Source organism: Eleginops maclovinus, chromosome 8 (genome assembly GCF_036324505.1).
Source record: "Eleginops maclovinus isolate JMC-PN-2008 ecotype Puerto Natales chromosome 8, JC_Emac_rtc_rv5, whole genome shotgun sequence".
NCBI classification, from domain to species: domain Eukaryota; kingdom Metazoa; phylum Chordata; class Actinopteri; order Perciformes; family Eleginopidae; genus Eleginops; species Eleginops maclovinus.
Genome location: NC_086356.1, coordinates 22034104 through 22059179, shown reverse-complemented (window position 1 = coordinate 22059179; position 25076 = coordinate 22034104). Strand labels below are relative to the sequence as shown.

Sequence of the window (25076 nt, the reverse complement as noted above, 5' to 3'; positions counted from 1 at the left end):
TACGCCTAGAAATCCTGTCCATGATTTTCACAAACAGGATTGGTGACAAAGCGCAGCCCTGGCGGAGGCCAACCCTCACCGGAAATCGGTTGGACGTGCTACCGTGGATCCGGACACAGCTCTCGCTTTGAGAGTACAGAGATTGGATGCCCTGAGTAGAGACCCCCTCACCCCATACTCCCGCAGCACCTCCCATAGTATCTCCCTGGGAACCCGGTCATACGCCTTCTCCAAATCCACAAAGCACATGTAGACCGGATGAGCGTACTCCCAGGCCCCCTCCAGGATCCTTGCGAGAGTGAAAAGCTGGTCCGTCGTTCCACGACCAGGACGAAAACCGCATTGTTCCTCCTCAATCTGAGGTTCGACAATCGGCCGGACCCTCCTTTCCAGCACCTTAGAGTAAACTTTCCCGGGGAGGCTGAGTAATGTGATGCCTCTGTAATTGGCACACACCCTCTGATCCCCCTTTTTAAAAAGAGGAACCACCACCCCGGTCTGCCACTCCTTCGGTACTGTTTCCGACTTCCACGCAATGTTGATGAGACGTGTCAACCATGACAGTCCCTCAACACCCAGAGCCTTCAACATTTCTGGGCGGATCTCATCCACCCCCGGGGCTTTGCCACTGTGAAGCTGTTTAACTACCTCAGTGACTTCCCCCCGTGAGATTGGAATTGATCCCCCTTCATACTCCAGCTCCGCCTCTAACATAGAGGGCGGAGTTGTTGGATTCAGGAGTTCCTCAAAGTGTTCCTTCCACCACCCTAACACACTATCAGTTGAGGTCAAGGTCAACAGCGTCCCATCCTTACTGTACACAGCTTGGATGGTTCCCTGCTTCCCCCTCCTGAGGTGTCGGACGGTTTTCCAGAACAACTTTGGTGCCGACCGAAAGTCCTTCTCGACGGCTTCTCCAAACTTCTCCCACGCCGGCTGCTTTGCCTCGGCCACGGCTGAGGCTGCTGCCCTTCGGGCCCGTCGATACCTTGCAACTGCGTCAGGAGTACCCAGGGATAACGTCAGTTAAATCACATGAATAAATGAATGGAAAGTGCCCTCTCTAAAGATCCCTAAGAGATTCACCGTATCTACATGATGAAGGGTTTAGGTACCCCTGTGGCCCTGAAAGCTGGGTGGTCAGGGTCAATAGATTCTTGCAGGATTGTTTGTCCCAGGTCAGGGGCTTTTAGACCAGCTACTTAGGAAGAAAACTATGCGGTGGTTCATAGATTAAGTAGACGATCATGGTAGGCTACAAAACAGTCACCTTGTTGGGGACAGGTCAGCAGTGGGCAGCTATTGTGCAGTGCCCGGCGAGCAATGGGGAGTGGGGGATTGGAGGTGTCCGGTGCCTTGCTCAAGGGCACCACAGCAGGGCCTAGGAGGTGAACTGGGACCTCTCAAAGTAGCAGTCCACTTTCCATATTTCAAGTCTGTTTGGGGACTTGAACCGGCAACCCTACGATTCCCAGTCCAAGCCCCTACTGACTGAGCCACTGCTGGACTGGATGGAGCAGTACCAACTAAAGATACACTACATAGACCAAAGTATTGGGACACTCCTCTTAATCATTGACTTCAGGTGTTTCCTTCAGTCCCATTGCCAGATGTGTATAAAAATCAAGCTCCTAGCCATGCAGCCTGCCTTTATAAACATTTGTGAAAGAATGCGTCGTTCTAAAGAGCTCACTGAATTTGAACGTGGTACCGTTATAGGATGCCACCATTGCAACAAGTCAGCTCGGGAAATTTCTTCTGTCATAGATATTCCACGATCAACTGTAAGTGGTATTATTGCAAAGTGGAAACGTTTAGGAACCACAGCAACACTGCCACAAAGTGGCAGACCACATAAAGTTAAAGAGCGGGTCGCCGAGTGCTGAGGCGCATAGTGTGTAAAAGTGGCCAAGCTCTGATGACTCAATAACTGCAGCGCTCCAAACCAGCTCTGCATTAATATCAGAACCAGAACTGTGCCGGGAGCTTCATGGCCGAGCAGCTGCATGTAAGCCTTACATCACCAAGCACAATGCCAAGCATGGGATGGAGTGGTGTAAAGCATGCCGCCTCTGGACTCTGGAGCAGTTGAAACATGTTCTGTGGAGTGACCAATCACGCTTCTCTATCTTGAAGTCTCATGGACGAGTCTGGGTTTTGGGAATGCCAGGAGGACGTTACCTGTCTGACTGCATTGTGACAGCTGTAAAGTGTGATGGAGGAGGAATAATACTATGGGATGTTTTTGTGGGGTTGGCCTCGGCCCCTTAATTCCAGTGAAGGGGATTTATCTTACCAAGTCATTCTGGACTATTCTATGCTTCCAACTTTGTGGAAAAAGTTTGGAGAAGGCCCTTTTCTGTTCCAGCATGACTGTGCCCCAGTGCTCAAAGCAAGTTCTATAAAGTCATGGCTGGAGGAGTTTTGTGGGGAAGAACTGGACTGGCCCGCACAAAGCCCTGACCTCAACCCCAGTGAACACCTTTGGGATGAACTAGAATGGAGATTGCGGGCCCTCTCGTCCAACATCAGTGACTGACCTCACAAATGCTATTCTTGATGAATGGGCAAAAATTCCCAAAGACACACTCCAACATCTTGTAGCCTTCCCAGAAGAGTGGAAGCTGTTACAGCTGCAAAGGGGGGACCAGCCTCATATTAATGCCTACAACTTTGGAATGGAATGTCATAAAAGCTCCTGTAGGTGTAATGTGTAGGTGTCCTAATACGTTTGTCAATATAGTGTATGTAGTACTATTGTGGTTGTGATTAACCTGTTTCAAAGGGGAGTGAAGGGTACGGGTATGCTGCAAATATTGGAGAAGCACATTGCTCAGTCTCATTGGGATTGCTGTTGTGGATTATTCCCAAGTCATTACCAATGGTCCAGACATTTACATTTGTAAAGAGGTTTTTAAGGAGTTTTTCATCAACTTGTTTTATGTGCGAAGGTAAAGCTTATTACTATGTCCCCCAGGGTGTCTTGCGGATGGTAGGCTACTGCAGTACTGGGACTGCAATTACTAAGAGCCATCTACTTAAACTGGACTAGGAGCTTTTTTACTACCTCATCTCCAAGCAGCAGGAAGTTGGAAATGATTTGTTGTCACTGGACAATATTTTTGGATAGATACTTGTTGCTAATACAACAAGAAGACAATGCAACAATGCAGTGTGTTGACCCAACAGAAATAATCTACTATAATGCCAAAATTGTGAAAAATCAGGATGGAATATGTTCAAGTGTCATATGTGTTGATTGTAGTACCATCTCAATTGTGGATTTTCTTTTTTATTCATCCAGAGATTATTAGAGAGTGCCAACTCGCAAATCAAACCTGAAGGAGAAATTTAAATTCTTGCTTGAGAAAATCACAAACACGGAAAATTCAAAACCCCTACATGAAATCTATACAGAGATCTACATCACCATGGAAGACACTAGAGAGATCAACACGGAACATGAGGTCAGACAGATTGAAACCGCATCCAGGAAACCAGACCGACCAGAAACAACCACTTCCCTAGAAGATATCTTTAAAGCCTCACCTGGAAGAGATGCACCAATCAGAGCAGTGCTGACAAAGGGAGTGGCTGGCATTGGGAAAACAGTCTTAACACAGAAATTCACTCTGGAATGGGCTGAAGGCAAAGCCAACCAGGACATCCAGTTCACATTTCCATTGCCTTTCAGAGAGCTAAATAGGCTGACGAAAAAGTACAGCTTGGTGGAACTTGTTCATCACTTCTTCACTGAGACCAGAGACGCAGGAATATGCAGCTTTGATCAGTTCCCGGCTGTGTTCATCTTTGACGGTCTGGATGAGTGTCGACTTCCTCTGGACTTCCATAAAAATGAGATCCTGACTGATGTCACAGAGTCCACCTCAGTGGATGTGCTGCTGACTTCCCTCTGCTCGCCTCTGGATAACCACACAACCTGCAGCAGCCAATCAGATACCTCCTGAGTCTGTGGACATGGTGACAGAAGTGTGAGGGTTCACTGACCCACTGAAGGATGAGTACTTCAGGAAGAGATTCAGAGATCAGGAGCAGGCCGGCACCATCATCTCCCACATCAAGACCTCACGAAGCCTCCAAATCATGTGCCACATCCCTGTCTTCTGCTGGATCTATGCTACAGTTCTGGAAGAGGTGCTGAAAACCAGAGAGGGAGGAGAGCTGCCCAAGACCCTGACTGAGATGTACATCCACTTCCAACAAAGTGTTCTGCTTCATCCATCTGAGCATTCAGGAGTTTCTGGCTGCTCTTCATGTCCATCTGAAATTCATCAAGTCTGATGATAACCTATTGTCAGAAGTTCCAACAACCTCCAGGCTGATTAAAGTATTTAGACTCGAACCCAAACTTAAACATCTCTACAGGAGTGCTGTGGACAAGGCCTTACAGAGTCCAAACGGACAGCTGGACTTGTTCCTCAGATTCCTCCTGGGGCTTTCAATGGAGACCAATCAGACTCTTCTACAAGGCCTGCTGGCCCACACAGGGAGTGGTTTGGAAACCAACCAGAAAACAGTTGAGTACATCTAGAAGAAGATAAGAAATAATTTGTCTCCAGAGAAAAGCATCAACCTGTTCCACTGTCTGAATGAACTGAATGATCGTTCTCAGTGGAGCAGGTCCAACAGTCCCTGAGATCTGGAAGTCTCTCCAAAGATAAACTGTCTCCTGCTCCGTGGTCAGCTCTGGTGTTCATCTTACTGTCATCAGAAGAAGATCTGGACGTGTTTGACCTGAAGAAATACTCTGCTTCAGAGGAGGCTCTTCTGAGGCTGCTGCCAGTGGTCAAAGCCTCCAACAAAGCTTTGTAAGTCCAGAAATAACTGAATTTACTGAATTAATTATTAACACATTGTTCTCTTCTGAACAACTTTTGTCTTTGTCATCTCTTCAGACTGAGTGGCTGTAACCTGTCAGAGAGAAGCTGTGAAGCTCTGTCCTCAGTACTCAGCTCCCAGTCCTCTAATCTGAGAGAGCTGGACCTGAGTAACAACAACCTGCATGATTCAGGAGTGAAGGTGCTGTCTGCTGGACTGGAGAGTCCACACTGTACTCTGGAGTCTCTCATGTCAGAATTCAGCTAATATCCAAAGTGTCTTACTATTTTTGCACAGCCATTTTGCACAATTATGGTTTCTGGTTTAAAGGTCCCCTATTATGCAAAATGCACTTTTTGCTGTCTTTTATACATAAATATGTGTCCCCGGTGTGTAAGGATGTAAGTGTATTTTCTGTCACTTTGTGACAGAAAATACAACCTTCTCTCTTTTTCTCCTTACCCACATCTCTAAAAACGGGGGTACAAACGAGCTCATCCAGATTTGCTTAGGTTATGACGTCATATCGGAAATGTGGGCTGGCTTAACATTGAACTCCTGGCAACCTTAGAAACTTCTCTCTTCAGAGAGAGATCATGCATGTCGCTCCAAAGGGGCGTGGCCAGCTTCAGGTCCGCTCAAATTTAAAGCTACAGTCATAGAATCAGCATTTCAGGAACAGGGCTGAAATAGAGGGGGGTGAGGCATGCTACAATGAGGGATCTGTTTGGTATTTTGAGCAAAACATTTCACAGACATGTTATGTATAGATATTGTGGTGTATTAAATCTCGAGATATACCAGGGCAGATACTCCCTGAGGTCAGAGGAATGTTCGGTGGAAGAAGAGTGAAAAACAACATCTGGAATACGTTAAAGATAACCTAGGAATTGACCTAGGTCACCTTAGTGGGGCATACAGAGTTATTGCCTAGGTGGTGTATTAAATCAGTTCATATACAGTTAGTTACTCCCTGAGGTCATAGAGAGTGCAGAGAGTGATGTGGTGCGACAGGAGGTTGCATAACAAACCTCTGGACTATGTCAGAAGACCTCCAGGGATGAGTAAGACAAAGACCAACGTGTATCTCACCTTATTTGGGTACACATCCTCATAAAACATCGCATTTTGTCACACACCCACATTTCTCCTATAAAGTGTATGCACAAAGAATGTTCGGGGGACTTCCACAATTGGCTCTGGGAACCTCGTATTGCCCGTGTTGATGTATGATACTATGCTTTTGTAATAAACCTTATTATATACAAGCTGGTGTCTCCGGAGACTTCTTCATCATCTTCACAAACATCGCTACAAGATATACTTCAAAATTGCCTTACAATATATTGTTGAAATATAGCACAATAGGAGACCTTTAAAAAAAGTGCAACAAAACACATTTAAAAATCAGATACCATTTTAAGAGCTATGCTGGTAATTATCTACATCTCAATTAAGGATGCCTGATTGACAAACATGCACAAAAAACAGATTGCATATATATGCACAGAAAAAAACTAAAAGCTATTGTATAATTGAATACATATTTAACCAATTTTGTCGATGTCATTTATTTCTTTCAAGTTTAACTGGCTGTAACCAATCAGAGAGAAGCTGTGAAGCTATGTCCTCAGTCCTGAGCTCCCAGTCCTCTTGCCTGAGAGGGCTGGACCTGAGTAACAAGGACCTGTCTGCTGGACTGGAGAGTCCACACTGTAATCTGAAAACTCTCAGGTCAGAATTCAGCTGATGTCTAAAGTGCTGGACTGGCATTTATTTCGACTCATATGCACATTCACCAAAACAGAAGAGCAATAGGTTATGGAAATGTGTGTTGTTTTCTTTTTGATTGTCTGCGGATTTTCTTTACAACAAAGTGTCACAACACACATGTAGAAACGTTTAGACCAGGGGTGCCCAACCTTTTTTGAACCAAGATCTACTTTTAAAGTTGATAGTGTGTCGAGATCTACTAAGCCATATCGAAAGCCACAATTAATTGTGCATCTATATAATAACACTATTTTCTGACACAAAGATCAAGTTTTAACAATAATAATACATTTATTGAAGTAAATGTACGTCGTAGGCCTAGGGCTGGCCCGTAATAACACAACAACATACAACCCAATTAATACAATGCCTAATTTAAGTTGGAAAAGTGGTTCTCTACCTTAGTGGGACTTCTGGCACTGAGAGTAGGAAGCTAGTCTCTCATAGTCCGGACAGTAGGAGCTGAGTGCCAGCCGTAAGCAGGCCGCAAGGTGGTCATCAGTCATGGTGGATCTGTATTTTGACTTAATGATTTTCAAATGTGAAAAGGCAGACTCACACAAATATGTTGATCCAAAAAGTGCAGTCAAATTCTTTGCAGTTTGTCTGAGGTTGGGGTACTTGTCTTTCTGCATTAGATTCCAGAATTGGACATTTGTGTCAGCTGTAGCTCTTGATTTGAGCTCAATGTCATTATTTAGTGTGAGGATCTCATTCTCAATAGCACCGCTCTCCAGGTTGAAGAGTGATGCCACTTTGGACGTTATACAATCAACATCTATATTCTCCCCAAATGGAAAACTGAGAAAACTGACAACAGGCTCAATGGATGCAAAGTCAGTAAAGCGCCTGTCAAATTCTGACAAGATGCTTTGCACTTGATCATCATAACGTGCACTCTCAAGCTCCGCACAGTCTTTGCCCTGACGCTTAAGTTCTGTGTCCATGTGTGGAAAGTTCCGCAGATCACACTGTTGCAACCTGCTTGATAGCAGCTGTAACTTGCTTTTAAAGGTGTTGACGGAGCTGATCATGTTGATGATGTGTTTGTTCTTACCCTGCAGCTCTAGATTCAAGTTATTGAGCTTGTCAGTCACATCAGTAAGAAAGGCTAAATCCAAAAGCCATTGACTGTCTTCTAGCTGTGCATATTCAGCATGGTTTCAGAAATTCTTTAATTTCGGGCAACAATTCAGAAAACCGTTCCATAAAAGTACCTCTGCTGAGCCACCTTACGTCTGTGTGCAGCAGCAGATCTGTGTGTTCTGCCCCGGTCTCCCCCAGTTGCGCACGGAATAATCGCCTCTGCAGACTCCTGGCCCGAACAGAACACGCAATCTTGTTAGCCACATCCATCACGTCTTTCATATTTACAATCTTCCCGCACAACCCTTGTTGGTGAGTTATGCAATGGTAATTCAGGAAATCTGGGAAAGATTCAGACTGTTTGCACAATCCAATGAACCCAGCAGTACGTCCAATCATTGCTGGAGCCCCATCGGTTGTAATGGAGATGAGTTTGAAGAGGGGCAACTTGCTCTTACTAACGAATTCCATAAAAACCTGAAAAATATCTGTGCCTCTTGTGTGCCCTTTCAGAGGCAAAATGGTCAGCAGCTCTTCTTTTACACTCATATTGTCGAAAACCATTAAATGAACACACATAGCTGAGCCACATCCACAGCATGGATTCATCGAATTGCAGAGAAAAACACTCACATGTGTCAACATCATTCCTCAATTGCTGTTCAACATCCTCCTCCATTCCCTCGCATCGCCGTGTAACAGAATTTCTTGATAGCTGCACATCATGAATAGCAGACACAATCTCCTTTCGATTTTTTAATCGGCAAAAAGTGCATCTGCAGCTTCCATGAACGCTTCACAATCTCACCATCCTTAAAAGATTTCTTTCCTTTTGCAAGAACACGACATACACGATAAGAAGCTATGGTTGCAGCCTTACTCGTGGTATTGGGCCTGGTAAAAATGGACTGTTGTGCTGCTAGCTGACTTTTCAATTCCTTGACTTTTCGGGCGCGCAGTGGAGATTTAGCTGGGAGGTTTGTATCGTAGTAGTAACATTTAAGAGGGAAGTTGTCATGTACTGTATGTACCTCTCATTTAAGGCTGAGTGGCTGTAACATTTGTGAGCCAAGCTGTGAAGCTCTGTCCTCAGTACTCAGCTCCCAGTCCTCTAGTCTGAGAGAGCTGGACCTGAGTTACAATGACCTGCAGGATTCAGGAGTGAAGCTGCTGTCTGCTGGACCGGAGAGTCCACTGTGTAAACTGGAAACTGTCAGGTAAGAGTTCAGCTTTTCTAAAATTGTTTAACTTTTGAAACCTGTTCACCCAGCTTTAGGTTCATCTTATTGGAGATGGCCAATGCCTATATGGTTTTCCTGCTAACATTTGTTTTTTAAAACACTGAGTTTTACAATATTTGCTGTTTCCCGTCTGTCAGGCTATATGGTCACAGAAGAAGGCTGTGCTGCCCTGGCTTCAGCTCTGAGTTCCAACCCCTCCCATCTGAGTGTGCTGGACCTGAGCTACAATCATCCAGGACACTCAGGAGAGAAGCTGCTGTCTGCTAGAGTGGACACACTCAGGTATGGACTGACAGATTGTAAATGCTTCAAATTTCTTGTCACGTTAATCCCTTCTGGTCTGTCATCATGAAGGACATATTGTGATCCCTGCCTTATATTATAAGCAGCAGCTGAGGTGATTTAATATGTCATCATCAGTCAGCTGCCTTTTTTAAAATGATATATATATATATGTTTTATGTGGGTGGCAGTGGATCAGTCTGTAGGGACTTGGGCTTTGAACCAGAACGGTTGACGGTTCACTTCCCGTTCGGACCAAACAAATACGGAGTGTGGACTGGTAGCTGGGGACGTGCCAGTTCACCTCCTGGGCCCTGCCAAGGTGCCCTTGAGCAAGGCACCGAACACCCAACTGCTCCCTGGCGCCGGCGAGACTGGCAGCCTTTGCTCTGGCACCTCTCCAGATGCATGTGCATGTGTGCAACCTACAAAAACTGTATGGTGTGTCAAATTGTGTGTGGACTAAAATGCATGTGCATGTGTGCACCTAGCTGTGTGGTTTATGTATGTATGTAAAAATAGAGTGAAAACTGAATTTCCCCCTAGGGGGATTAATAAAGGTTCATCTTTTATTTGTGAAATTTCAAACACAGAAAGCATACATACATAGACCCTCCCATGTACGATTAATTGAAAGGGAATATAAGAGAGCATTCTACCAGGGTCAACCATACCAAAAAACAAACAAACAAACAAACAAACAGACACAAAAAAATAAAGACCTTAACAACAAAAAACATTATTGAAATGAAATAAATAATAACAACAAAAACATCAACAACAAAAGAAACATATACATGACATTTTAAGTAGGGCAGTCAAACTTAATGGGTTATTACCCCCCACAGGCAGACGGACATCAGGGAGGCAGTCACTTACTTGAATTACTGCTACTGTGCTCGCTACACCGTTACACACCATTAGGGCCTACTCCTACACATTTTTTTCCTAACTCAAACCCCCCCCCAAATGCGTAGTGCATGGACTGAAAAAGGGACCTGTTTCATTCTGTTTCTTCCTGCAGGGGGGACCATGGTGGAGAGCAGACGTTAAAGCCAGGTCTGAGGAAGTGTAAGTGTGGATTCCATTTGTCAGTTCCTCTTTAAAGACAAAGATGTCAGAGATGATAGTTAATTCAGACAAAACATTTTTCAAATGTTCATTAGCAGAGTTTTTGGCTTCTAAACTCACTCCGCAGCAATCCCCCCACATTCCCCAAGGTGGATGCTGGGGTGGTGATGGGGCAGAAAAGCAGCAGTGTTTCAGAAGAAGGGCAGCAGCAGCATAGTGAGGCAGAGGAAGAGAGAGAATCTCCTATTATACTATATTTGAACAATATATTATAGGGCCATATCTATACATAACATGTCTGTATCATGTCAAGTGTTTTGCTCAAAATACCAAACAGATCCCCAATTGTAGCATGCCTCATCCCCCTCTATTTCAGCCCTGTTCCTGCAGTGCTGATTCTGTGACTGTAGCTTTAAATGAACTAGCTGCTGCTGGCCACGCCCCTTTGGAGCTGCTGCTGGCCACGCCTCTTTGGAGCTGCTGCTGGCCACGCCCCTTTGGAGCATCACGATATCTCCTCTGAAGAGAGTTTTCTAACGGGAGAAACTCAGCTAAACGCTGCCGTGATTAAACGCCATATTATGTTCCAAACCAATCAAGCACTATTTCTGAGACAGCATGGACCTCAAACGTTTCGTTCTCGGTTTACCACAAGGACAGGACCTTTATATTACACATTGTCTCTCCACTGACTTGTAATTACAACTGAAAACATGCATTTATTAAACTGTATTATGGAACTTCTGTTTTTTGATTATCATTCATACCACTTTTATTGCCAGATAGAGGGTTCCGATCATAAAACACAGAGACCATATTGAATTGAAAAATACAAAACAGAATTCTTCAATGTTGACATGACAATGATAAATTAGTCTGGATATGGAGAAACAATAGAAACATGTCTTAAAACAACTCTCTTCCCTTCTACTCTAGGAGAGGCAACAGATCAGACTAATATTCATAAGTATTTTAAACTTATATGGTGGACCAGAGTCCATGGTGTGATGATTAAGTGACAAAAAAAGTATCAAATTATATGTATTCTGCATAACTGGGGGGGTGACGATACAAATTTAAATTTGGGACACTGCTGGTTTTGCATAACTGGGGGGGTGACGATACAAATTTAAATTTGGGACACTGCTGGTTATATCCGGGACAGTACAAAGTAGAATTCGGGACAGTTGTGGGACACTGAGGAAAAAAGTTAGTTTCGAGCCCTGGCCCGTAGGCTGCCTCGATCTCACTCACAATACACAGATAACTCCATCGAGCGGACCTTGGATTCTTGTGGACGATGGCACCTGCTGCACCGGTCAGGCTGAATTTAAGCTGCACAGCCATGGTCCTCTCTGACCAGTGGTTAGCCTTAGCACAACTTTCAAAGTGATACAGAAAGTCTCTCCAAGATCCTACATCATCGAACTGACTCGGGTGTAATGTGGGAATTCTCTCTCTCTGTCCATATTGTTCCATATTGCTGCGCGGCTCAGACCAAGCCCTCCTCATGTTAGGCTGGCCACAGTCAGGCTCCCCGCTCTGTTGGGGTGCAGCTCTGCAGTGCACGGCTGAACTGGGCTGTGCCAGTGCTCCATAAGGCTGTGTGGCAGGTGGGGGCACAGGTGTGAACAGTGGCATAGTCTGCTGAAGGCATTGGGAGTAGGCTGAATCACTTGGAATAAAAGGCAAGGAAAAGTGATAATCCATGGCAGTGAAGGGGTTATTTAGCGGAGACGAGTGTTGTCCTCCCCCAAAATGTACAGCTTTCAATGGGGTCGATGCCATGTTCATTAAACAGTCACATTTTGGCTCAAAGGGGCTTATAAACTCACTTATAGTGGGCGCTTGTTGCTTAGTCAGGGTGATGAAAGGGTTAAGTGATGCCGGTGGGGAGGCATAGACAGCGCAGTCTGCTGCGCCACGTGCCGCTAGCGTTAGTTCCATGCTCGTTATGAAGGGGTTAGTATGAGGGGCCGTTTAGGCCATAACACACTGGAATTCTCTCCCCTTCCCACTGAAACTGTCTCTGCACACTGAAAAAATATTTCACGGCACACTGGAAATAACTTTCATATATATTAATGGGTGTCAAAACACACTGGAATTCTCTCCCCTTCCCACTGAAACTGTCTCTGCACACTGAAAAAATATGTCTCTGCACACTGAAAAAAATATTTCACTGCACACTGAAAAAAACTTTCATATTAATGGGTGCCAAAACACACTGGAATACTTGCCTCCACACTAGATTTGCACAATAACAGCACGAGTGAGTGAGTGAGTGAGTGAGTGAGTGAGTGAGTGAGTGAGTGAGTGAGTGAGTGAGTGAGTGAGTGAGTGAGTGAGTGAGAGAGAGAGAGAGAGAGAGAGAGAGAGAGAGAGAGAGAGAGAGAGAGAGAGAGAGAGAATGTCTGTGTGCGTGTGTGTGTGAGAGAGTGAGAGAGAGGGGGGGGGGGGGGGAAGCGCGGAAGCGCGCGAGCATTTTTCAGTGTGTCCGGAAGGCATTTCAGTGTAACCGGAAGGCATGTCAGTGCGTCCGGAAAGCCATTAGACGATAACAGATTCATTGTACGTTGTACGAGTTCAGGTAGCCTACGACAAAAGCATAAAATTATGCACAAACAGATAATTGTAATAATAATTTTCCTCGCATGTCACGTATCAGTTAGGTCAAACAACGAAGATGTTATTGAGATATTTTCGGAAATTCTACATTGTCTCGAAAGAATTCAGGTATATCCAAATGTGAGGTGTTTTCGTGAACTTGAAGCCCATGCTAGGACAATATTCCACATAACAAACATTGTACGGCAACATGATATATTGGAGGGAAGACCGTGTACAATTTTACTTGAACAATTATATCAGTGCATGATGGCTGTTCTGCAACAGGTCGATGACGATCTTCCGAGAGAAATGACCATTGTACCACCTATTAATAGAAGCGGCACTGGTCGCCCACGGTACGATTTGACAGCAGAACAGATAGAGTTGTGCATGGGTCTTGGGCTTAACTGGCAAGGAATAGCCTCGCTTTTTGGCATTGCGCGCCGGACCTTGTTAATATCTGTGCCATAACTTGTCTTCATGACCTAGCACTCCATGAATTCCTCGATTAACTTGTTTTAGTTCATTATAAGACTTCATTTTATTTTTTTCTCTAAACCTTTTCAAATAAAAATACTTTAAAAAATAAAAAATAAACGATGTACTCGCGATTGCCAATAACGAATAAGGCCTGCAGACTGATCAAAATATAAAAAAGTTGCACCTTCATATTGAAACACAAAAAAAAATGCAATGAAATAACGCTGAAATGTCATGTTCTTCTCACTAGGCCTACTAGTCTAATGCCCTTCCGGACGCACTGAAATGCCTTCCGGTTACACTAAAAAATGCTCTCGCGCCCCCCCTCCCTCTCTCTCTCTCTCTCTCGCTCTCTCTCTCTCTCTCTCTCTCTCTCTCTCTCTCTCTCTCTCTCTCTCTCTCTCTCTCTCTCTCTCTTGTGCTTTTATTGTGCAATTCTACAGTGTGGAGGCAAGTATTCCAGTGTGTTTTGGCACCCATTAATATATATGAAAGTTATTTCCAGTGTGCCGTGAAATATTTTTTCAGTGTGCAGAGACAGTTTCAGTGGGAAGGGGAGAGAATTCCAGTGTGTTATGGCCTAAACGGCCCCTCATAGGTTAGTGCTATTCCCATACCCAGCGAATCCACCATTTGCTCGGTTAAAAGTGTCCACATTAGCTCCAACATTCTCTTTAATGTCCACCAGGAATGGATTAAAGCTGACTTTTGGGCTCGCTACATTAGCATGCTTCATTAGTCCGTGATTAGCGTTAGCGTTAGCTCCGGACCTTGCCATCCTCTCTGCTACTGCACTCTGTTCTTTAACTCACATGCGTTGCTCCTCTTGTACAGAAAGATCCCGGACGAGCCCCCAATGTTACCTTTCTTTCTCCGTCTCGGACAGTATCTCGGCTCCGAACCGTAGTTGGGATGCTCACTGGCCTTTGAATGTCTGACCTTGGCTCGTTGTCAGGCCGGTAACCAGCCGCCCAGGCTATTTTTACCTTAACAAAAAGAGGAGAAGGCGTTTGGGTGCCGTTGGAACATCCGCCGCTTTATTTCACACCGAACGGGATAACATGTCTTCAAGCAGGTTCATAATAAGCTAAACTGGACACCTCTCCCTCTCTACACTACACATGTGCGCCTCACCGCGGTGATCGCCATTACACAGCCGGGCAGTTCTCTTTCCCACAACCCCTAGGTGCACACGTCACACATACCTTTTACTAGTTCCAGGAGCTGCGGTAGTCTGATGACGACTTGGTAATAGTGCGACAGTGCGCTCAGCTGACCAGAGGGTTGGAATGGAGTCTCCAAACTGGGAATAAACAAAAGCTCTACGGGAGCTTCTGTGGATGTAGCGGCGTCGGCTTAGAATTCTAAATTGAAGTGCTGTGATACAGGTTGGAGTGCTGTAGTGTCTTAACTGGAGCAGCTGCGTGATGGAGTACTTTATCGTCATGCCGGTCAGGATAGATGCAGAGTGGTTAGCTGTTTGTGTTTGCCACGGACCTGCCGACCATAGATGGGAAAAGAGCCATAATTATAGTGTAATACCGTGAAAATCTCATATCGTTGTCCAGAAATGTAGTCATGGTCAGCAGCTCGCTAGTTGCAGGATCACTGTGTTTTTCATTTAAGTAATGCAAGACTCTTCTTGATATCCTTAATGAGCCCTGTTAACTGGGTCTGTAAGGTCAGTAGTGTTGTCACGATACCAACATTTTAAAGTTTCGATGCCGATACCAAGTCAAGAATTGCGATTTCGATATGTAACCCAGGTTACTAGGGCCTTCATTCAGTTATCAGCTCATTGGCGAAATAAATAGATAAATAAATAAATTCATGTTTTTATGTGTCAGATATATAAATAGGTTTGATTTAAAATAATCTTACATAGGAGGAATACATGAGATTTTTTATTAAAATCTTAAATATGACAATAAATAGATTAAGAATAATTAGTATACACAAATTAACAGCACAATAGATTTGGTAAAAAGGGCTATTTGTTAAATTTGTGTGGCGAATGTGCCTTTCTAAAAGTGCAAGAAACAGTGACGGGGAGTTCACATGACGTAGCAAATCAGACACCGTCAGGACGTGCGTGCCGTTCGCGCTCTCTCTCTACCGGACCGACGTCAAGGCAGCTGCACGCTTACTTTCGCTGTACTGTAGAAGGTAATGTAGAGAGCGAAATATCTAACTGTTAAGTAGGGTGACCAGACGTCCTCTTTTGCCCGGACATGTCCTCTTTTTATGTCCTGTCCGGAGCGTCCGGGGGGTTTTATAAATTCATGAAAACGTCCGGTTTTCACAGTTTTTCATGGGACCATTAAGCGTGTACTTAAATTTAATGGCGCTTTGCACAGAAGTCTACTGTACTTAGACTTCCCCCCCAACAATCGCAAGTGTCCTCTTTTTCGCCACCTCAAATCTGGTCACCCTATGTTAAGTCACTATTTTAATCGCTGCAGAGAGCGACACACTTATTTTTTGTTGTTGTCGTTTAGTTAGTGGATCGTGTATTCTACAAAAAAAATATGAACGATAGCGTGAGTAGTACATAGTCGTGTTTGTTAGAAACCGTGGCGCTAGCTTAGCATTAGCCACTTGGACTTCGCTAAATTGCATTGTCAGAACATGCATTGCTGAACTCCCTTGTCCCTATTTCTTTAAAAGTGTTGCCTGGACGGATGAGAGCAGTGAAACCTGCATTTGTGCCGGAGAATATATGTGTGTGCGTGTGATACTTGAGCCTCTGGTGAGTAAACTTTGTATATGGATGCATATGGAGTTAAATGTGATCATCGGCAGCGGTGATCATGTAGAGCTGCTCTGCCAGCAGAGATGTAACCAAAATACTTCCAAATTTTGTTTCTTCGTCTTTTTTTATCAACAAGCCGAGGTGCATCGGCAATAGCACTCACACTTGGAGCCATGCTCTTGTTTTGTCTCATGATATGACAGCTAGAGCGTGCATGAGAGAGGGGAAGCACTGCAGGCAGGCTGTAGGGAGAGGAAGCAGTGCTGAACACACACAGGAAATACGGCTCTTATTAAAACAAAGTCATCTAGTATCGGTGCACTGTGCAACACTAAAGGTGTGTACGACGTGCTGCCAGGACTTTTACTACTAGTATTAGATTATTTGTGTTTTGGTTCATCCATAATAAAAAATCCAAAATAAATATGTTAACTCTATAGAAAAAGCCCACACTTGCAGCTCATATACGGGCTGAGGAAGAAATTATTTCTGAAGAAAAACAACTTACCCCAAGAATCCAGAGTCCAGGGGAATCTTCAAGCAATGAAAACACCATCCATTGTGTTTTTCTTATTGAATACATACATTTGAATTACAACAATCCCTGTGTGTGACTTAAAACACGGTAGTCCAGCCCCAACATTTGCATACACCAGCTGCTGGAAACACTAACGCTAACACTTAGCACTCCGTAACGCTGCTCTCCAATCTCCGACCAACTGGCTGTTCTTCAAATTCATCGCTTTCCTCCTCCGATAAAGACTCAAACATATAAGGTTGGATGCCAATAGCCTCCATGGTTCATCTCTCACAGTTTAGCGAACTTCACCTACTTCTGTGGGCTCTGAGGCAGCCAAGGGTTGCTCCTTGTAAACCAGCCAATCAGAGCAGAGCTCGTCATAACTATTAAAATGAGCCCCAAAATAAGGTAATTTAGCTTGTTTCATTCTAGGACCAAATCATAGGGTTATAAATGGGCCTGTAAAACCGCATCTGGACCAAAGTTATATACCTTCTTTGTAGACATCTGAGAACAATTTGAAATACCAGATGGATGCATTCTATGGCACTTTTACAAAAATGAATTTTGTGGCTTTGTGGATACACACTTTCTTTACCCCAAGTGTACAACTTTTGTTGGTACAGTGGATCTTCCTTTGCTTTATAAAGAAGATTTCCAATGCCTCCTCAGCATGCAGGCTGCAAGATTGTCCCCCTGCAGCCTGTTGTGGATGTTAGTCCTGAAAATAAATTAAATATTAAGCTTTAAAAGTAATAGCTGATCGCTTAAAAATACTGATAACTTAAAACATTAAATGCCATTGTGGGAGGTATTTCTTACCCTGTTCAGGGTGGAGAAGTCCCTTTCACAATTTACACTGCTGACTGGAACAGTGCAGCCAGCTGGCTTACAGTTGGGAACGGTACCCCAAACTCCTCATATTTTTAGGACAGGTCTGACAATATGTCCAGCTGTGTCTTGTTCTGAAAAGGTTCATATGATTAACCCTTCTGTTATATTCGTTTTTCTGTAACAGCCAAAATATTCCTGGGTCAATGTGACCCAGTGCATGTTTAATTATTCAAAAATGGTCAGATACCCCATCATCCTGATTTTTTTTGTTTGTGCATTGTTTGTACCTCTTATTACTATCACTTCAATCAATATTTAGTGCAATTGTGTTATTCTCCTCTCACAGATCATGGTCATAATTCACTCTTTTTTCGCAAAAAAATACACATTCAAACACATTTTTCTGTACATTGGAAAAAAATAGATATAAAATACATTAATTTTGCGTAACATAAAATATTTTAAATTATTTTTCTTAAATTCTCAAACTTTTTTTTCCATGAGGTGATTAAAAAATAGAGATGAGACACCTCTCAACTCAATGGCCTTGGCTCATTTACTATGAAGAATATATATCATTACACATTTTCAATGACCACACGTTGTACACCCACCCTACACATTTACATTACATACAGGATGCTCAGGTCTAGTGGACTCGAGCGTAATACAAGGGTGCGATGCACAGCATGTGCTCAAAAGGGAGCTGCCTGGCCGCTGTAATCATGTTGCATGCACTATCCGTGGTCAGTGAGACAACTTTGTGTTCGATATCCCACTCTCTAGCTACTTGCATAAAGTGCTCTGCAACCGCGTGAGTTAAGTGCCTCTCTTCGGTCTTTATAACAGCCAAAGCATGCGACTGAAGTTTCCACTGTGGGTCAAAGTAATGGGCTGTGACCCCGAGGTAGTTGTGATTACTGAGGGACGTCCAGTAATCACCAGTGAGCGCAACTTTGTATTTTCCAACGCCTCCTGTACCTTAGCCTTCTCTGTTTCGTACAATTTCTGTACGTGGCTTGTATTGTCGGCTCTTGAAAGCAATTTGTAGGTCGATGCGAATGATATAAGCTAGACCAGGGGTGGGCAATTAATTTTTACAAGGGGCCACATGAGAAACCTGAACTGTGTTGGAGGGCCGAACCAATGATAACTTGAACTTAATTCTGCTCAATATTCATTTTTCTCAGTAAATTATATATTTTGATTAGCTGCTACAGGTTATCAGAAGAATAAGGATATTCTGTAAATATTTATATAAATATATGGAATTGTGGTGTAGGTCAAATTTAATAAACAGTAAAAATAAAAACAGTCATTACATCAGTGTTTATTTTTAAATAATCTTCACAAACACTGAAAAGGTGTTTTGCAGTATGTTAAAGATATGCAATTGATCAACTTTATACAAGAAGCAATACATGCTTTTAATTTTTTTCAGTTCATTTTACTGTTCAGTAAGAGAAATCCAGTCTGGCTTGGGCTTGAACAAGTGCATTAAAACTGGCTGAATGGTGAAAGGTGGATATGCGAAGGACAGTTGATCATCAGTGATAGAGGATCTGTATCTGTATTTCTTTAACTTCATCACTGAGAATGTCTGTTCACATGTGTAGGTAGATCCAAAGAGGACTACAATCTTCTGAGCATGCCTCCTCAGGTGTGGAAAGTTCTCCTCTTTGAGAGAAGAGTAAAAATCCAGCAGTGAGACTGACTTAAAGTGCTCTGCCAGAAGTGTGTCAGACTGCAGGTCAATGAGTTCCATCTGAACATCACTGGGTGCATTATCCACACTGCAGGTGAAGGGAGAAGAAACCATGTGCATGTCAGTCTCAACTGTTTTGAAGTCTTGAAATCGCCTTGAAAACTCACCATACAGTGCTTCTAACATGGATGAGTACCTGTGGAGGTGATCAGCTGATGGTGCAGCTTCCTTCAGTTTTGGCAAGTGGGTGAGAATGTTGTCCTTCATTTGGCTTGAGAGAAGCTGCAACTTTCTCATAAAAGCCTTCACTGCGCTGTACATTTCATGCACAAAAAGGCCCTATATTGCAGTTTGACATTTAGTTCATTCATTAGTGATGTCACATCAACAGCAAAACCAAGGTCTACCAGCCAGTCTGCGTCTGAAAGCTGTGGGACGTCATTTCCTTTCTTCACACAGAACTCCTGAATCTCCTCTCTCCAGTCCCAGACAATTTTCAGGTAGCTTATGTCACAATGTTCAGTCTCATTTTCCTCCAAAAGTGCAACAAACTGTCTGTGATTCAATGCTCTTGCCTTGATGAATTTAACTATTTTAGTTACAACATCAACAACATGGTTAATTTTTAACAATGACTTACACAACACTCCTGATGTATAATACAATGCAAAAATGTCAGAGGGGATCTTGCCCGGGGTGTAATTCCATGTAGAACCGCCATTGCCCATTTGGGTCCCAATTTGTCCAGACATGCATTTACCTCCGTGAACAAATCACTCCCAGTTGTTGTTCCTTTCATTGACTGCATGGCTGCCAGCTCGTCCGTGATTTTGAAGTCTGCAGTTATCCCACGTAAGAAGATGAGTAGCTGGGCAGTGTCACGTACATCAGAGCTCTCATCCAAAGCCAGAGAAAAATAGTCAAAGTTGACCGCTCTGTTCTTCAGCTGAAGCTCCAGATTTCCCGGGATGTCCTCAACCCTCCTCGTTACAGTGCGTCGGGAGAGGGGCACGTCCCCAAATGCGCCCTTTTTCTCCGGGCATATTAGTGCTGCAGAGTCCACCAAACGCTCCTTAAACTCTCCGTCAGAAAACGGCTGTCTTTTTCTGGCAATTTTGTGGGATATGACAATACTTGTCCTGGCAGCTGCATCTCTGGGTGTGCAAAGTTTTGTAAAAAATTGTTGTTGGTTTTGCAGTTTAGCTAGCAAAGCATCCGACAGACAAATTATTGTATCTCTCCTTGTGTTTGGTCACGTAGTGGAGATTCAAATTGTAATCCTTTAACACAGTGACCTTTGTACCACAAACTAAGCACACCGCTTTACCTTTGACTTCTGTAAATAAAAATGTAGCAGTCCATGTCTTGTTGAACCCGCGGCATTCGGTGTCAACTTTTCTTTTTTTGGCGTGAGCTGACATTTTGACGGCTAGCTGGCCAGCATCACTTGTCTCTGTTCATGCACACACGTCATCCAAACGTAAATTTAAAACAAAACACGGTTTTCAAAATAAAAGCAACACACTGATTGACCTCACGCAGGCCAGACTGGGACTACCAAAGGGCCGGATGTGGCCCGCGGGCCGTGAGATGCCCAGGTCTGAGCTAGACCCTCGTCCTCCATAACGTTAACAGGCCTACATGCAGTAGCCACCCATTTACCTATGGCTGCAATAACTTTGTTCTTAGTTGTGGTATCCATGTGTTTCTGTCTGAAGTCATCCACTGTCACCTGGCTTTGACGAGGAAGTGGAGAATTCGCATCAGCTGTGTGCTTGGCCATCAAGTGGTATTTCAGACTGGACGTGCTGCGATGATAACTCAGTTCACAATGACAAATCACACAGATCACTTTGGTCTTGTCAATGGAACCATTTGGCAACTTTTTAAAACTAAACTTTCCATTCAGAATCGTATTGGCATCCATGTCAGCGTCTCACGCTCGCCATTCTCTCAAAACTTAACGTTAGCTTATACTATTGTTTGGCCGGCTCTCAAGCCCAAACAAGTGTGTGCATGTGCGTGTTGTTTTGTTTCCGGTCGACCTAGAGCCGGTGTGGTGTTGTAGTTTTTCTAACGTTACTAGTTGTTGCAACAGCATGTGAAAAAACTACAAAGTTTGTTAGGCCAAAAAGAACGTTAATCTCGTGATAAAAAAATGTACGTCGTTAAAATGGATTTGCGTTAACACCGTTAATAACGCGTTTAACTGACAGCCCTAGTAATTTGATAATAATAATAACAATAGTATGAATTTATATTGCGCCTTTCTAGGTACCCAAGACCAATTTCCATTTGGTGAGGACAGACAGAAAACAAATAAACAAACAAAAAACTAGGGTAATTAAAAGAATAGAAAAATAAAGTAAATAAAATAGAAAACAGAATTGGCAGTTGTTGTAGAAGAACGGGGGAGTAAGATGAGTTAGTGGTCAAAGACTAAGGTGAAGAGGTGAGTTACCAATGCAGATTTAAAGATGTCCAGGGAGGCAGCATTGCGGATCTCTGCAGGAAGAGCGTTCCAGAGGGTGGGGGCCGCAACACCGAACGTCCTGTCACCAACGGTTCAGAGGCGAGTGCAGGGAATAGAGAGAAGGCCCATGTCCGAGGACCGCAGACTCCGTGTAGGGATGGAGGAGGTCTGATAAGTACTGTGGAGCGAGGCCATGGAGAGACTTGTAGGCGAGGGGGAGGGTTTTGAATATGATCCCGGACTTGATTGGGAGCCAGTGAAATGGATGAGGGTGGGGGTGATGTGCTGCCATGGTTTGGTGAGGATGAGAACTCTGGCAGCAGAGTTCTGGACATACTGGAGCCTCTCCAGGGTTTTGCTGGGAACCTCGGAGAGGACCCCATTGCAGTAGTCCAATCGGGACGTGATGAAGGCATGTATGAGTGTTTCTGAGTCGGAGAGTCAAGGCCGGAGTCGGGAGATGTTTTTGAGATGATAGAAAGCTGATTTAGTGACCGATTTGATGTGAGCCTGGAAGGAGAGAGTTGTGTTCAGGATGACCCCCAGGTTGCGGACTTCAGGGGATGGAGAGATGGAGCAGCCGTCCACGGAGAGGAGCAGATCTCCAAACTTTCAGAGTTGTGATTTGGGAGCCACAACCATGAGCTCAGTTTTTGTGCTGTTAAGTTTGAGTAGGTTTGATGACATCCCATTTTTGATGTCCTGTAAGCAGTTGACAAGGGATTGAGGGGGGGGTTGAATGGATGGCTTGGTGCACAGATAGAGCTGTGTGTCATCAGCGAATGAATGGAAGTTTAAACCATGCTGACGGATGATTTGACCAAGTGGGAGTATATAGATGGTGAAGAGGAGGGGTCCAAGCACAGACCCTTGAGTTACACCTTGGTTGACAGGGGCTGATGGTGAACTGCAGTCACTGATGGTGACAAAGTGTTGTCGGTTTGAGAGGTAGGACTTGAACCAGGCAAGAGCTGTGTCACTGAGCCCAAGATGGTCAGACAGGCGGCTGAGGAGGATAGTGTGGGATATAGTATTGAAGGCTGTGGAGAGGTCCACGAGGATGATAATACTGATGAGGCCGGAATCAGATGCAATGAAGAGGTTGTTTGTGATTCTGATGAGGGCAGTCTCTGTGCTGTGGTGGACTCTGAAGCCAGACTGAAATAAGCTGAAATAAGAGAAGACGAGACCGGAAGGACCTTAGAGTAGAAAACAATTTGAAAAGTTTGAGATCATCCCTTCTTCCTTCGACGCTTTAGACAGCTAACCACTCGATAGTGGACTGTGGACCAGTTAAAGAGGAGAAGACCTCGGCTGAGCGTCCATTGTAAACTTATCATATCATTGTATTAATAAATCCTTTTAAACTTAGATGAGAAGTCTGTTGGATTCTTTTAGATCATCTTACTATATAATTTAGAACCCTACTGTAGGGACCAAGACATCACAAATGTATGTTGAACGTCGGGGCACAGTGTGTCGAATGATGCACAGACAAATGTTCTCTTATGATGACATGTTGTTGTGGGTGTATGAACATGCATTAACTCTCCATCTGCTGATAACATAACATGTTTCTTTCTTTACCACTGTCCCACAAAGAGAACTGCACATTCTACCACAGCAAGGTTAAATGTTGCACGGGAATATTATATTAGATATAGTATAAAAATAAATAAAATGTTATTATTTAATACTGTGTGAATAAGTTCACCTTAAAGTTACATTTAGGTTTCATTAAGGTTACATTTAGGTTACAGTAAGGGTACATCAGGGTCTAAGAGGTTCAGATTAACATTGCATGTTGCATTGCAGTTTGTTCAGACTGTGCTCATGTGAATGTGCTGCTGATAAATATTTATCTCCTCTGACCCACATAAGAAGTCCACTGCTTTACTTTTTATTGTCTTCAGTCTGGACTCGCACATTCAGCCTGTAGCGCCAAGCACTGGGAGTAAATGTAGGTTAGCCGGACGAAAATTATGATAATGATGATACTATATAAATGTAAACACTGCCATATATCTAAAACCTGCCCTGCAGCATCTCTCTCTCCGTCAATAATATCCTCAAAAACATAAAAAATGCCTCCGGGAAGGAAATAGAGCTGTGGAGGAAGACAAGCGAGAGAGGAGCAGATGAGAGCAGAGCTGCAGGTTCAAACCCCGGGACAATAATCAACACAATTATCTGGTTTTCATCAGCTGATTATAGAACCTACATCAGATAGGTGTATTAATTGTATTGATTCAAACTCCAGACGTGCAATTTGTTTGCTGGCAAACAAGTTATAATTTAACACTTTCAAATTACAATAGTTAGAAATGTGTGCTGTAGAAATTCCTAATTAGTTATATGCACTCTATAATTAATTAATTACTCTGGAAAAACATTCATTATGCAATTGGTGCTCTATGATTATTTACTTCATGCATTAGAATCCATAACTGGATCTCTAGAATACCAACTAGTAAATTGTGCTGCGTATAATAATATCATTTTAAATATGTCTCTAATTCAGCATCAGTGGGGAGGAGGCTCAGAGTCCTTCACTAACTAAGGAGACATATTTTGCACATTTTCAAGGTCAGGGATCTTCCTTCACTTGTTCACATGATGTTTCTTGTACGGTGTCCCTGACATTACCTGTATTCACCATTTCTGAAACGCTTAGTCTGAGGGATCGTCTCTTTAAGTCCCCGTCCAAGTGACGTGTAATATGTAGCGTCTGTGTTCACCAGTCTGATCCTTTATCTGCTTTTGAGGGACTGTATAAACAAGTAATAATCACATGGTTCTACCTCCACTGTGTGTGTGTGTGTGTGTGTGTGTTTCAGCGTATTCTAAAGGTAAAGAAAATGTAACAAATCATCCCTTAATCAACAACACACACACCCAGACTCTCACTCATTTGTTTGGGATTTGTCAGATCTATTTCAGGAAATTAATCTGCTGTAGGACGAGCAGCTTAAACTGAAGCAACCATGATAAAGAGGTCTACAGCTGGAGGGAAGAAATGACAAGATAGAAAAAGGTACATTTTGTTATTTTTTCTAAAACGGGGATTGGATGAATTTTATTGTGATAGTAAAGTTTCATTCATTGACCTTCATTAGGCATCAGAACTTCCACTTCTCTATAGGGGTTATTGGCATTTGACTATAATTCTTTCAGCTCCTTATATAACGATCAATATATGAGCCATAGAAATGCTTGTTTTTGGGATGGAATGAGGCTGAAGCTTGGCATGTTGTCAGGATTATGTGGATCTGACTTTATTTATGATGATGAGCAGCTATTTGATTTTAGAATTAATCTGATAAACAATGACAGGACAGGAATGTTAATGTGTTCCCTTCAAATTAAAACAATAAAATAAGCCTTCTCTCTTTAACCATAACTCTGGGAGC

General features: G+C 43.5%; 1 pseudogene; it reads left to right on the top strand.

The window, feature by feature from the left end:
* Positions 1-1247: 1247 nt before the first annotated feature.
* LOC134868787 (NLR family CARD domain-containing protein 3-like) lies at positions 1248-14289 on the top strand (annotated as a pseudogene).
* The last annotated feature ends 10787 nt before the right edge of the window (positions 14290-25076 follow it).